The following is a 16,563-nucleotide window of genomic DNA, read 5'->3' as shown; positions in this document are numbered from 1 at the left end:
GGCTCATCTGGTAACAGTTCTAGGACACCACCAAAAAATAACAAAGAAGCACAAACTTTGTCGAAGTTTTGTATTTTTTTATACTACTTTTCCGATTATTTATTGAATGGCTTTGTACTTATCATGTGTACGTTCACGTATCATTCCGTAATACGTAGACCGATTTACAGCTCACAGATGACGAGAAGAACCCTAAAACAGGGGTAGCGGGGAAAGGTCAACGACACGGTCAAGTCCATTTTCGGTTTTTGAGGTGTGGCCTATACTTAGATGTCGTCTGCTACTCCGGGTAAAGTTATCTGTGTGCTATTCCGTGGTATCATTTGAAACCCCCGTGCAAAAAGTGGGCGAGCCCATACCTACGTCACACTTCTTCTGCTAGGGTTCTTCTCGTCATCTGTGAGCTGTAACTAATATGAGGGTCGTTCAAGTCAATCCGGGACTTTTTAAAAAACGAATAGAAGAACAAATTTCAGTGTGGAAAGTGGATTTATTTTTCCACGTAACCTCAAGCTACAGTTATACACTTGTCCCAGCGTTTAACTAGCGCCTGGAATGCTTCGGCATAGAAAGATCTAGTATTACGACAGAACCATTGTAGAACATCATTCTTCACTTCATCATCAGCGTTGAAATGTTTTCCTCCAAGGAATTCCTTCAGGGGCTCAAACAGATGGAAATCACTTGGCGCTAAGTCAGGACTGAGCCTGAAGTCTTCTGTAAATTTCAGCAGGGTTTACGCCCTCGTTTACTAAAAACTTCATCATAACACGCTATTCTACGTAGACGTTCACACTGTTGACCGCCATCTTGAATAACGGTCTATCCAGAAGCGCGGGAAATGAGCGCCGTCTACTAGTAACAGGTCAAAGGTGCCAGTTTCTACTGCATACAAAACCTTCAGCCTAGGTGTCCATTTAAATCTGGAAAGAAAAAGTCCCGGATTGAGTTGAACGACCCTCGCATTTGGTCTCGCATGTTTCGTAATCCGACTCATTTTATAGTAAGTTAGTTTAAGTATCTTAAAAAAATATACTGGGAGTACCGAAAAACTGGAAAAAATTAGGTAAACTTAAAAGCAAAATAACACACTTGAAGAACACACTAAAAAGCAGAAATAAAAACTTCTTTTAAAATCATTATTAATCGGCTTCAACAATAGCACTAAAAAGCAGAAAATAATAAAAGCGCTAAAAAGTAGATAATAATATAGCGCTTCATGATTTAAAAGAATTCATTACTATTATCTATTAAAAGATTTGAAGTCTGTGCAAAGCCATACAAATTAATACTTCATAAAATTATAATTAAAATTATTTTTACATTAGACATTAATTTGTTTGGCTTGGCACAGACTTCAATTTTTTTTTCTTATACTAGATAATGGTAATGAATTATGTACAGCTTTTAAGCGCTTTGTTATTTTCAGTTTTTTTTAGTGCTTTTGTTATTTTCTACTTTTTAGCTCTTTTGTTGAAGCCGGTTAATGTATTTTCTTCCTTTCTTTAAATTTTTAATCATCTACTAATAGAAAAGACTGATAATCGTGTTGACTGGATATAATGAAATTCGTTATTCCGGTGCTGGTACTTTGAAGCGTAACAGAAGAGGAACTACGTTTATGTCTTTCAGTGACCTGAACACTTTTTTCTGTCTTTTCTTAGGTCACTGTAATTGACTTCCTTTTTTTTTAAAAAAAAAAAAAAAATAGCAACTATGCTATGACCTTGGCTGAATAACCTTCTTTCTGAATTTATTTTAAACTTTGAGAATGAAAATAACCATTTTATTGAAGTAATTTTGTCATTTATACTTGAAATCGATTTTAGGAGATACACATTTAATATAAGTATCTGTAGTTAATTCGATGTTGTTAATTGGAATCAATAAATGATTTTATAAGCGTATTTGTTCCGTCTGCAGTCCCACATAAAATCTGCTTTTAGCTTTAAAAACATGTTACTAACTGAAGTATTAAATTGTAAATGATAATTTCGTAAATCAAAATCTGACCAATATATTTTCAGAGCAGTATTAGGCTCTTTTACTAACACTATTAAGCTCTTTCACTAAAACGTTTTTGTCGTTAAACATTCACATGTTTATAAACAATTCACTTTGCCTAAAAAACTTACAGTGTTCATTTTGTGTATCTTTCCTTTCTTATCGAATGACCAATATTTTTTAATTCTTATTTGTTTCTTTTTCGTGTTTTTATTCCTCTTCTGAAAACTATAATTAAATGTTTTACTAATCGAAAAACAAACCTGGAATATGCTGGTATTTCTTCATTAAATTGAAATGTTGAAAAAGTTCAAAATTTCTCAAACAGAAAAGCCGTAGAGAAAATATTTTTAAAAAGACGGTTTTATATATATATATATATATATATATATATATATATATATATATATATATATATATATATATAAAGCCTTTGCATTTAGTCTTGACCGATTTCAGCCAAATTCAACAGATCTCATTGAGTAAGTTATAAGTTACCTTCATGTGAACTTTTAATATTGTCCACGAGCCAAGACGAGACAAGAATAAGGCTTTTTTCGTATCGTAAATTTTTTACAACTCTCGTCTCGTTTCGATTCTGGAAGAATTCTTTTAAGTTTATGTACAAAATTTATGCTCTGATTTTCTTCTTAATTTCATCTACAAGCATGGGCGACTGCAGGATATTTTCCAAGGGGGGCAACACACACACACACACACACAATTGCTAGAATGAAACCCAACAAAACAAAACTTCGTTGCTATCAGCACCACGTCAGCAAAAGAAACAACAAAGAGCAAAATTACCTTTTCAACTCAACTGACGGATACCATAATTCAAAATACTTAGCATTGCATGCAGCATCAGGCTGAATATAATTATTACTGAAAAAAAAAATATGAAACATCACATGGGGAGAGAAGTAAATTAAAATCTTGGGGATGGGTTTGACTAAGTTTTGTTACTCTAATCATTTAGCGAATGTTGATTTTAAAAGTATACTATTGCCACCAGAAGAGCCTATAAATGTTAACCTTTTTCGAAAATCCAGGGAGGGGCAATTGCCCCCTCTTGTACCCCTATGTGAGCGCCTATGTCTACAAGTTATCAGAATTCTTCCGCTTCAAGGTTGGTCTTCGAAGGATGTGATATAACAACATATAAACCAAGTTTGTTATTGGAGTAAATTGTGTAATGACTTATGCATCATTAAATGTTGCTAAACACTCTTCACTGTGTTTGTACGTACAATCACTTTATCAATTTATAGATTTTATACCATAAATCATACAACATTAAAATAGTGTTTGAAGTCTAGTTCTTGGAGGCTTACATGAACTACTATTGTCTATGAGACTAGAGAAATTTATAATATCGTCTCGATTCTCATTAAAAATCGAATTGTGTTTCTCGTCTCGTTTGGAATTTGGAAATGTACTTCTCACCTCGTCTCTCATCTCGTTATTGAAATCCGACTTTGGCGAGGGATACCCCGGGTTCGATTTCCAGAGAGAGTTAATGTGGTCGCTGTAGGTCCACATCTTATATAGTCTCGCTGCTGAAAAAACGCCAAACTAAAAAAGATCTAAATCTAAGTCGTTACCGTGACGAGAAGAGAAATTTTTCACCTCGTGGGCAACACTGTCGATTTTGATCCACAGCAACGAAACCTTTTCTGCTTAATAAGAGGGTGAAGACGATATGATGCAGGATTGCGGTGGCTTGCACTGGAATAAGTGTAAAACGGTGTTCATTGTCTTCAAGCTACTGTTTATCGCCATTCAATCTGTAAAGAATTTAACTGTGATATAGACTTCTTTCTCCGTAATAACAAGAAACTTGTGGAGACAATGATCACTTTGCTTTGTAGTATAGTAAAAACTCTTAAGTTGGCCGTCTGCTAACTGATTGGATATCAATAACCTGGATGCAGCCACACTCCAAATTAATCAACCAATTCTGCTCAGTAATTTGGGTGTGTATGTGAATTGGACGTTTTCTTATGTATTGGAGGGTGGCCATCCTTTACTGTTCCGAAAGTATTACACTGCAAGACCATTCTAGGTCGTATCCATACAGTGGGATCAGGTTGATTTTCTCCCGAACACCCAAACACACACTGGATATATATGAAGATTTCTTTCAGAAATACCTGTCCGGAAAATAGCAGTGCTGGAATAGTCTGAGAAATCTTTTAGCTACTACTTGGAAGACTCGGATTCAATCCCTGAGGGAGGCGAAAATTTCTTTCTCGCTCTACCCTCATTCCAATTAAGCTCAGGGTTTCATCCAATCTACATGGCGCCTGTCCCGAATGGGCCAGAGGATGATGTTGTCTGCAACATCTGTATGTGCCGAAAATATTAATAATGACAGAAGAGTAGAGCTAATCTCCATCCTCTTTAGGCCTCCTGTGGCCTGTCTTGAAATAGGAGTTCCTTTCTACCTCTCGTGAAAAAATAAAATCAGCTCAGTCTTGTTATTTTTATTTTTATTTATTTATTTATTTTATCAATACTATTGCGAACTGGGAATTTACTACCTAATTTGCGAAGCTGTAGCAAAACATATTTGTATATACTCGTATATTGTGAGTTCTTTTTTCTTAACACATGTAACTTTTACACAAATTGTTTTCGTTTGCATTCTTAAGTTCAAGGTCTTAACTGTAGTTTCACTGTTGCTTGGATTGCCATAGAATACGGAGAGCAATCGCTGACGGAAGATTCGATGACGCCAGAGCAGAAGGAAGGAAAACTCTCGTCTGAGTTCATGTTGGTGGTAATGCACGGGTGTTCACCGCGCACGGGGGATTCATTCATTACAAGGACAAACAAAAAATTATATTTATGAAAGGACCAGGAATTCCGGGGAAGGAAAATGAAATAGTTTTGCACTTAAACCAACTCTTTATATTCGACATGTAATTATTTCTCACGGTAATTTAATAACTATGCGTGGCCTTTGCATAAAAACAAACAAAACAAGCATGGAAACATAAAAGAGTTATTCAATCTTGAAGGCTAGGTTTATGAACTAACTTTTGTTATATAATAATACTACTAATAATGATGATGATGTTATCCTTTCGTTCTGCAAAAAGAAGATAAGAGTGTAATTGTCATTTTAAACTAATCCAAAACGTTAACATAATATATCCTTGTGAAAAATGATTCATTGAATGTCTGCTGTAAAGAAGCGGAAGAAAAGTTACTTATATAAAAAGAGTGATTATCTATTTTGTATTGCTCATTTGAAACATACATTAAGTTCAAACCTCGAGCAGCTTTAACGTCTTCTTCTTCTTCTTCTTTTTCTGATAGAAAAATAATTTAAGTAGAAAGTTTATGCTGTATTTAAGCTTGTAGACTATGCACGAGGGTTATGCAGAAAGTGACTCACGTTTCGGCGGAGTGCACTAGGAGCGAAATGAACTCTGCCATTTTGTGCAGAATCTTTCGCCTGCTCAGTCAGTGTGCATTCATTTGTGGACGTTGAAGTTCATGTTGCTTCTGCTCGGTTCATAATACCTTGTCAGCATGAATGTTCCGATTGAAAATCCCGCCAGTTGTGGGATTTATGAGGTCGGTTATGTGATTTTTGTTGGCGAAAAACTCTTGAACATTCATCGACAACTGTGTGAAGTTTTACCGGAAAGAGGTGATGAATGAAAGTGGAGTAAGGCGTTGGTGCCTCATGTTTAAAGCTGGCCGCACAAATGTTCACAATGAAGCCCGAGGTGGGTGACCGAGCTTTGTAAGAAAGGAACTGGTCGCAAAAATGAATAACAAGATTTGTGAAAATCGCCGTTTTATGATAACAGAGAGCTCTAGTTTTTGAGTTTCCGCGAATTTCACGAAGCTTATTGCACGAAATTGTGTTCCAAAAGTTAGGTTACCAAAGTTTTGTGTAAGATGAGTTGCGAAAATTTTTGACAGAGGAACACAAAATTCAGAGGATGGCAGGCACCTTCAAATTCCTTGAGGCCTATAAGACGATGACTTCTTTATTGACTGTATCGTTACTGGGCACGAGACTTGGGTTAAGCATATTAATAGTGAAACATACACACAAACAAACAAACAAAAACAATCCATGGAGTGATGACACACCAGTTCATAAAAAAAAAAAGAAAGAAAATGCTGGCTAAACCATCTCTGCAACAAAACTTACGGCTACTGTGTTTTGGGATAAGGAAGGTGTCCTGCTAATCGATTTTTTGAAACGTGGTGCAACAATTACTGCTGAAAATGCTGTGAAACATTATAGAAGTTGTCAAGAGCAATTCAAAACAAATTGGAGGAAAATTGAGTGGAAACGTCCTGCTGTTTCATGACAACTCCCACCCACACTCGGTCAAGTGGACTCAGGAAGTTTTACAAGCCTTTCATTGGGAGGTATTGGATCATTCTACATATAATCTGGTCTCCTCACAAGTCACTATCACTTTTTTCTCCGCATGAAGACTTGGCTAGCAGCGCTTTGATGACGACGTAGACCTCCAGGCTGGCGTCCAGGAATGGTTGAAGTTACAGATGAAACTTTTTATGTCAATAGACTTTGTAAGCCTGTTCATCACTATAATTGTCTAAACTTATAAGGTGACTATGTCGAAAGTAGTATAAGAATGTCGCTTCAAACTATAGGCCTATATATATATTTTTAAAAATAATTATCTACTTTCACTTTTGCTCTTTTTATTCCAAAACGTGAGTTACTTTCTGGATAGCCCTCATACGTACACATACTCTTCAAAAATTTATACCGTTAATTTACAATGGAAAAATATTTTTCAATAATCTTTGAAATTAGAATACAGCTTATTTTTACTTCCAAATGACGATAGAAGGAACGAATGTGATTCTGAAAAGAAAATAAAAGTCTAATTTGAGATTTCAATGGATTTACAAGATTCATATCATGCTCCCTATTGTCACCCATAGGGAATTTTAGGTAATTATTTTAAGTTTATTCTTGTTTAAATTATATCAAAATTGTATTGTATTAAAATTCAAACCTTACATCTGTTAACTTAATAAAACAACATGAAAAAAATGTGTAAACAAAAAAACATTTTAAAAACTTATTACGCGATGATTTGTTTACATTTATGTAATAATTAGATAACATACACGAAACAAAATTCTGCAAAATTAAGTAACTGATGTATTGAAAAAAAATGTAAACTTTAATTAAAAAGATTCATTGTAACAAAAAATTGTAACATCTTCTAAACACAGACACAATTTCGGGTATGGCATAACAGTCAGATTTGCAAACACAGGCTATCCGAAAATTTCGGTCATCGCGTAACAATGAAGAAATTAAAATTTCTTCAAACAATTGGGACAACAAAAAAAATTCCAAACATGAAGTTACAAATTCCACCGTCTAGAACACAAAATAAAAACCTTATAAAGGATAAAACCAAAATCAGTCAAGTTCAGTTAGTAGATCAGTAAAAATAGTCAAAAAATCAAAATTAGTCTTAGTTAAAAAAAAAAAAAAAAAACAGTTCATTGCATGTCTTAAGTGCAATAAATAAATAAATCTAACAAAAAGCTACAGTAACTTACCGCATAAACAGCACAGTTATGATCTATCTCTTCGCCTCACTTCAGTATTAAAACCAAGAAAAATTATAACACTCAAGTAATCAACTACAACCTACAGAAAACTCATCGTTAAAATCTGTGGGCACGCAATTTCCAAGATAAATCCAGAAAGATGGAACGTCCCAATCATAGTCATCCACAAGCAAAAAACATCAACAGGTATGTGTTCCCAATCTATATTGTTGCCTATAATTAAATCATCAAATATGCCAATACTATAATCTAACTGCGTATAACATACTTATTAGTCTATACAAACATTACACTACACCTAATTTAAAAAATAAAAATACACAAATATCATAATAAAATTAAAATTATTAATTTAATATACTAACCTCTCGCAAAACAATATTACAATTAAATGTAAATTCCCATCCATTTCAAATAATAAGCAAAAAATGCTTTCTTGCGTCATAACGCTTCCATCCCCACAACTAAAGCACGACGCAAAAAAGCTCTCACTATATACCGAAAAAAATGAATAAGGCCGTCTCCTATTAATATGAAATCTATGATAAATATAACTTTCAGTTTATCTATAAAAAAGTTAACTAATATAAATTTTCAATAAAATAATTTCGTTCTGTGAGTCGGAAAGCTATTGTTATTATTTCAGACCGCAATTTGATGTTTTCGAGATTAAAATCAGGAATAAGCAATCCACTCTATTTGTCATTCCTTGTGAAGAATGACATCATAGGAAGTAAGTTAGAATGCCTCATATCAAAGGAATGTTAATTGATATATGCTACTGACCACCTGTGTAATAAAGTCATAAATATAGCCATTATCAGTTGTTGTGTAAGTGAACTCCATAATTTATTTTTCTATTCTGTTCCTTAACTTGAAATTTTCCACATATCTTTATGATCCAAATTAGAAATGAACTGGTCACCGTACTCTTCTACTTCTTTTTCTTCAGTTGAGCTAGAACTTACCGTATGCAGAACAGTAGTACAAAACTGACTAACGTAAGTATTATCATGCTGCCGAATGCAAGAGCATGGGCGCTCGAAGGGGGAGGCAGGGTGGGGCCCGGGCCCCCTCTGGTTCACGAAAATATTTACGTAATATAACAAACCACGTATATTAAATACCAGACGTAATATAGCAACCATGGAGATGAGCCGCCCCCATAGAAAATTTTCTTCGGGCGCCCATGTGCGAGAGAAAACATTAAAGTATGTACAGCGGGGCCTAAGGTCTCTGAAAAGGCAAAGGGTTTCCACTACTTCAATATTACTAAATACCAGTCACGTTTAAGCCTCTCACGTGTAAATTGAGAAGTTCGAAGGTGAACCACAACTTATTAACCCTATGCAGATAGGCCGTGGGAAGGTTCTATCATTGACTTAACTAGCAGCAGATTTCATAAGGAAAAGTGGTTTTCTTCGTAATCTTTTTCGTTCTTACGCGGGAAGGTCGCACAAGTTGTCGCTCAAATCTGATTGCCACATAGTACATCTGATATAGTCCAGTAAAGATAGCTCATTTTTCTGCCAAGAAAGGAACAAATTAGTAACAAGCTGAAAATTGGTATGGAAGTAGGGGAATGTGTCAGGAATAACATACTAAAAGTCCCCTAAAATCCCACTGTAGCTCTTCCCACAATTTTGAAAAATGTCCACTACCTTTAGATGACGACAAGGAATTTATGGAAATCATCACCATTCATGTTTATTCCTCTAGCCACCGTTCCAATTATTACAAAGCCATGAATCATATATGGTTGGAAAGCTTGAAAGACAGAAAATCTAAGTAAATAACATATACGCTCATCGTGCTAAATTTCTAGAAGAAGAGGAAGGAAAAACAGCTTTTTATTTTAAAAATGTATGTTTTCAGAAATCACGGGAAGTTTGCAACACTGACAGTTGTTGCACATCAACAAAACAACACCAACTAATGTCCTTGATATTTATCTCAAACATAGCCAACAATGACACAAATCGGCCCAATACAAGCTGAGAAAAAAATGATAACCAATATTACTTTCTGGCTTCTCTATACAAAAGTGTGTAAGGTGACATTCACTTCCACGGCTCTAGTCACCTTTTGTTATTACATACGACCAAGAGTTATATATCATTGGAAATCTTAAGAAACGTAAATTCGAACGAGGTAACATTTATACTAATCAAGCCCAATCTGTGGAAGAAAAGTAAAACCCAAAATTTTGGGATAAAACGTGATATAAATATAAATTTTTAAAATTTGCAACACTGACAATTATCGTATGTTAATAAAATTCCACCACCGTTTTCACTATAATAATTATTAATTTACTTTAAAAATGGCGAATATTTTTCGCAATGGAGTAAGCTTTTATGACACCATGTAAATATAGCACAAAAAATATCTATTGACAGTATTAGAAAGTAGCAGAAATTGGTAGTCTCCTTTGCGTGGGAAAACCGTAATTCACACACATAAAATCACTCTCAACTGCAATAGCCACTTGAATATAATTTTGTTTTATATGTCTTGTTTATAACTAGAATGCAATTTTCCTACTAGTATTCTTCAAATTAAGATTAATGTTTACATTAGACGTTAGTATGCATTTTAAGAACATTTTTGTAACTAGTCCATTCAGATTTATTTTATTAGAAATCAATGGGACTATCATTGTTATCTCGTTCATCTCCATAGTCTCCATCATTTGGTTTGTGCATTCATATATTCAATTCCCTCGACACTGACAACATAAATTCTCAGTAAATTGGTCTTTGTGTATCTTGGAACTTAGCCGTATTGGGGCAACGTTAATGTTAAATTTACCTCTGTATGTTGGAAACGTGAATATTTGATAGTCTACGACAGCGTTTCCCAACCGGTGTGCCGCGGCACACTGGTGTGCCGCGAATGGGCCGCTGGTGTGCCGCGAGGAAATGGAAACAAATTATTAATTCTATAGGAACCAAATTGCAAGACATAGGGGAAAATGTATATTTGAGGGGAAATGTATATTTGTATTTCACATTACTATGAACCTCTACTATAAATCTACAATTTTAAGTTTCATACTGTTACTTTTCTGTACATTTTTAATGTTGATGTTTTATTTATCATTGTCATGACCATTATTGCTTCTTTATTGTTGCAGACTATTTCCTAACTTGAAATTTTAACATATCACTCAATAAATTCAAGAAAGCAAACATGCATACAAATTACCTACATTTGTGTTTTAAAGGTACAGGAGATTTGTTTATTTGTTCTTTATTTAGTGATATTCCTTTTTAGTGAAAGGTTAGATACAGTTTTCGAAAAAGAAAGTGGATTTTTAAAAGCCCCAGTCCTATATTTCATTATAATTGTTTTCTGTTTTAAAACTGGAATGAAAAATAAACACAAAGGTTTACCACGGAGGGAAACCAGTGATCGAGCTTTCTTCTCTCTAAGGAGATCAGTAATCACAGAAAAATACCACGGTATATATATATATATATATATATATATATATATATATATATATATATATATATATATATATATATATATATATATATATATATATGTGTGTGTGTGTGTGTGTGTGTGTGTGTGTGTGTAATATGGGTGTGCCGCGAGAATTCAAGTTACACCTGTAGTGTGCCGCAAGTTGAAAAAGGTTGGGAAACGCTGGTCTACGAGATCATAATTCATTACAAACCATTGCAGAACATGTTCCTGTTATTATGATTTGGAAGGTCAAGGGACCCATGAAACAAAAAAATGTCCATTGAAAGTCCATTGAAAAAATGTCCATTGAAGAAACATATTATCCAGAAGTGAAGGCAATGGTACTGTCAATTGTTTCTTATGCCTATTGTCGGCAAGTGTATGAATAGATAGCCGCCGTTGATAAATTTTTCTATTCGTATTTTGCATTAAACCAGCCTACACCGATTTTTTGAGCTTTGATTTTATTTTGATTCGCCATATGTTCGAAATCTTTTCCTCTTGGAGAACTTACAGCAAAATAATTCTTAGCAGGATGTCGTTACGAAATAACAAATGACGTTCAGATTCACGTTGCAAGTAAAAATAAATAAGTAAAGCTTTTTACTGTTTGGTGGTCGAAGCCCAACAACAGTCTGTTGATGAATCTAGGATTAAGGAGTGGTAGGTGTGGGGCGATATGGATTTTCCAATTTTTCTGGACCTGAAATCTCCATGTATTGTCATAGCTTGAAGAAAGAAAAGAAGAAAAAACTGTACCGTACTATATATAAGTTTCTGGGCGAAAGAACAAACCTCGGGAAACAATCGGAAGGAAGTAAATATCTTATTTGGTGAGCAAGTGAATGTTGTTTCAATCCACGCTGATGTCATACGTAGAGTAGGTATTACCAACGTAGGTATATGTCATTCATTCTGTTCACTGGCGCAAATCCCGGGGGGATGAGGAGGACTTGTCCTCTCCAATCTTGGAACTGGGGGGACTGTCCTCCTCAAAAATCCGATTTGAAATATGCTTTTTGGGGAGAAATGTGATGATTTGTGTCCGATTGCCACAAAGGAAAGTGAGATGAAATTGATGCCCCCAGAATAAGCCTCAAATCTGGCCGCCTCCCAATGTTGAAGACAACTCTGCTCCCCTGATCCTCCACAGCATTGTTTTCTTCATAAATATTTTGAACATCGCTTATATATATGGGAACGGTCTTACCCGTCGCCCCCCAATGTTGAAGACATATTTGCACCGCTGATTCTGTTGACGAAAACTTACGAATGGGATGGAGAAGAATAGGTATTACCAGCTATTCTTCCTGCAGCATACATATAGGAATAAGGTAAAATAGTTTAACTGATTACAACGAAAAATCATATATTGGCTGGAAACTGTTTCTTTTTAACGTAATCTTTGATCGATGATTCTTCAAGTTGCAAATTATGACAATAATTCTACAAATAGTCTGCCGGAAAATAAAATTGCAACACCACGAACTTGTTTTCCAATCTGAACCACATTTATTCCATATAGTGTACATGGTACGAATATGAGATGATTACAATATTAGCTCCTTCAGTACATTGTTTTGTGAACGGCACGTCTATCATCACACTACCACCACCACTTTAGTACCGTGTATACCTCCCACGAACTGCAATACAGGCACGGATTCTTGCATGCATACGATCATAGAGATGACGGATACAGTCTTGCGGTACACTTTGCCATGACTGCTCGATCTGGTCGCGCAAATCAGCAACAGTTGTAGGTGGACGTAGAGCAGTTGTCAGTTGTCGATCCATAATATCCCATACATGTTCGATAGGAGACAAGTTTGGGGAGGGTGCTGGCAGGGAAGTCGGGACACACCTTGGAGAGCACGTTCTGTTGCACGGGCAGTGTGTGGCTGGTCATTGTCTTGCTGAAAGAGTACAGAACTCTTTTGTCTCAAGGAAGGTAGTCAAACCGGTTCTACCAGCTGTTGCACGTAAAAGGTGCTTGTCAATGTCCCATTCACAAACAGTAAAGGTGAGCGAGAGTTGTAGCTGATCGCGCCCCACACCATAACACCTGGGGTGGGACCACTGTGCTTTGCAAGCACGCACTGTAGGAGCAGACGCTTTCCAGGTTAACGTCGCACTCGCACTCTACCGTCACTTGCATAGAGAGAGAATCGGCTTTCATCGCTGAACACAACGGAACGCCATTCCCTTCTCCAGGTGCTCCTTTGCTGACTGTAACGTGTAGACGAAACATATATAACCTTTAAACTGCCCCCACTATGCACAGCCCTGCGGCAAAGGACCTCACCCATCTCGCCTTTTAGAATAGAAAATTATAAAAGGAGAGAGAAAAAATCCACTCCCCCACCACTGAGTATAATAAAGACTGAAGAGGGATGATTCAAGACTGGACAAGGCTTATCATTAAATATCTATAAGAGAAAATATTTTACCACTAGTAATTCAACTAGGAAAACTTCTACGACTACTTGTGAAGTCAAAAGAATTTCTAACAAGCGAACATTTTATTGTAACAAGTCTGAATTTTGTATACAGAACATAAATAACCATTTAACAAATAACAAATAGGAGTAGATGGAGAATCTCTGATAGTAGTAACCTTTAAAATTTAAAGTCTTCAACAAAATGACTCGTTCGTTTAAGAAAGTGTTTTCCAATTGAATAGGAGATCTGAATTTAGTAATTATTCCAATAATAATAATTCGATATAAAAAATATTAAGCTTTTACAGTAATTCTAAATTGTATGAAACTCATTCTTAATGCAAGCAACTATCCGTAGTATGAAAATGTGAGAGGAAAAGAACTAAGTTTTCATGGGTCTAGTAGCATGAACTGCTAACGAAACAAACTACAATTCTTTCGTTTCTTTCTGACTTGTAACAGGAAGTTCTAAGAAATTATCGTTCATAAAATTCTTCTCTTGCCCGAAAATTAATATAATGACAGTATGAAATATTATAAAAACCCTCCTGACTATGGAAAAATAGTAGATATCCTTTTTCAAGGAAGCAGGTTTCAACATGTTATTCTAATAAACGAAATCTTACTTTCATATTCATTTAAACTATTATAGGAGTTACTATTACTTTTTCCAATTTTTCAGAAAAACATACTTCCATTAATCACAAGTAATTTCCCATAACCTTATTAACCTTAATAGTCAGGGTCTGATACTGTATTCAAAGTAATAAAGAATTTTTTTAAAGCCTCCACTTCCCCCTGCCTTGGCCAATTTCTTACGGTCTTATTATAGGGCAGTCGCAACTTGCCTCTGCCTTTATTTCTCTCTCATATACTCTTTTATTTCATTTTTCTCTCTCTGCTATTCGGCTTTCGTCCTCGACAGATTTGAGGTGAGGCTGTCTTTTATGGCATGGTGCCTAATTATATAGACCATGCCTTATTTTCTTCTTTTTTTAAATCTACTATTTATATTTATTACAATTATTATTTTTTACAAAAGTACATACACAGACAATCACAGACATAAAACCTGAAAAGAGACAGAGCTGAAAAGAGACTAAAAATAAAAAATGATTAATATAACATATAAAAGTGATATTAAAAATGATAGTTATGATAGTAAAAACACAAAAATTTCCTTCTCGTTTATTAGGAAGTCGGTACTCCAGATTTCCTAAAAGTTTTTCTTCTTGTTTGTTAGGAAATCGGTACTCCTGATTTCCCCAAAATTTTCTCATATTAACTTATCTTTATTGTTTATTTACTTTTTATCTAGACTTGAATTTTGCCTCTTGACAGAACACAAACACTACACATTCTGCACTACAACACTACACTAACACTAAAACACTAAACAGATAAAGTTTTTAGCTCTTGGCTTCCTTAGAGCTGATTTTTTTATTTGATATCAAATTCCTTTAATTTTAATTTTTATTTTTAGTGTATCACACAAAATTTATTTTCTTCTTTCTTCTCGTCTTTCTTTCCAAAGGTTTTCTAAAACATGCCTAGCCAGAGTACTAATTTTTTCTAGTTTTTGTTCTTATTCTATGATCGTTTTTATGCTATCTTGTTTCAGTTCATTCCTTATTTCTTTTATTGTATCGTTTGTTATATATCTGTCGCAAGACCAGAAAACATGCTCCGGAGTTTGAAGATCGCCACAAAAGCATTTATCGTCGTTTCGTAAGTTTAGTCTTTTAAAATGTGTTTTAAATTGTCCATTTCCTGATATATATTCTACCAAATCTTTACTTATATTTCCCATTCTTTCTCTTGCTTTTAAATCTGGTATGATATTTCTAGTCCTGGCACCTTTCCTGCAATTTTTCCATTCTTCTTCCCATTTTGTTCGGATGATTCTTTCAATATCTTCATCGAAGCTTGGTATTTCTCCCGTGATTCTAGTATCTTCGTCATTTCTTTATTTTGGATCGAGGTCTTGATACATTTTCTTAATATTTGGACATGTATTTTTTCTTCATATATAAGTAATTGCAGTACTTCGGCTGGGATTGTCTTCATTATGTTATTTATCCTTATTAAAATAAGTCTCTGTACTCTTGTCAATGTTTCTTTTAGTTTAATATTCATAAAAATTCGGTGTCCCCATATGCCCACACAGTACTGTAAGATTGCCATTAAAATTGTCTTGTTATATAACTTGAAAATCTTCTTGTCCAATCTAAAGTCCTTTTTTTGCAACTGTTAGTAATTTGTTGGCTACCTTTCTTGCTTTTTCTGTTATTTCTGTTATATGTTTATGAAAATTTAAATTTTTATCGATCCATACTCCAAGATATTTGAATTCATTTACGTGTTCAACTTTTGTATCATTAATTTTTATTATTGGGTCCCTCTTTAAAATTTGACCAAAGACCATATATTTAGTTTTACTTGCTGATAAATTTAACTTATTTTCTTTGCACCAATTATCTAATTCTGTTAATACTATTTTCCCTTTTGTTTCTATTTCATTTCTTGATGATGCTGAAAATACAACTGCCAGATCATCAGCATAACCCACAACACCGATTGTTTCTTGCATATTATTTAAGTGATTTAAATATGGCTGCAGTGTAACATCCCACATTAAGGGCCCGAGCATCGAGCCTTGTGGGCAGCCTTTTGTGCTTATTGTTTTAATGATTTCTCCCGGTGCTTGTATTTGTATTTGTCTTCCGCTACAATAATCTAATATTATATTATACAGTGTTTTACTGATGTTCATTTTTTTTTAATTCGTTGAAGAAAGCTGGCCACCATAAATTATCAAATGCTCCACTTATGTCAGCGTAAACCACTACTTGATATTTTTCTACTTTTCCCTCTTCTATCAGTTCTATCATTCTTTTAATAGCTGTTTCTGTGTTTTCTCCTTTCCTAAAACCATATTGTAATAAGTCATTTTCTAAAACTCTCGTCCGATTAATCCTTTCCGTTATTGTTCTTTCAAACAGCTTGCTTATAATATTTAGTAAACATATAGGTCTATAGGATTTCGGATCGTCAT

This window comes from Thermobia domestica, chromosome 9, assembly GCF_964235325.1.
Source record: "Thermobia domestica chromosome 9, izTheDome1.hap1.1, whole genome shotgun sequence".
In the NCBI taxonomy this organism is placed as follows: Eukaryota; Metazoa; Arthropoda; class Insecta; order Zygentoma; family Lepismatidae; genus Thermobia; species Thermobia domestica.
This window is presented reverse-complemented; position numbering follows the sequence as displayed.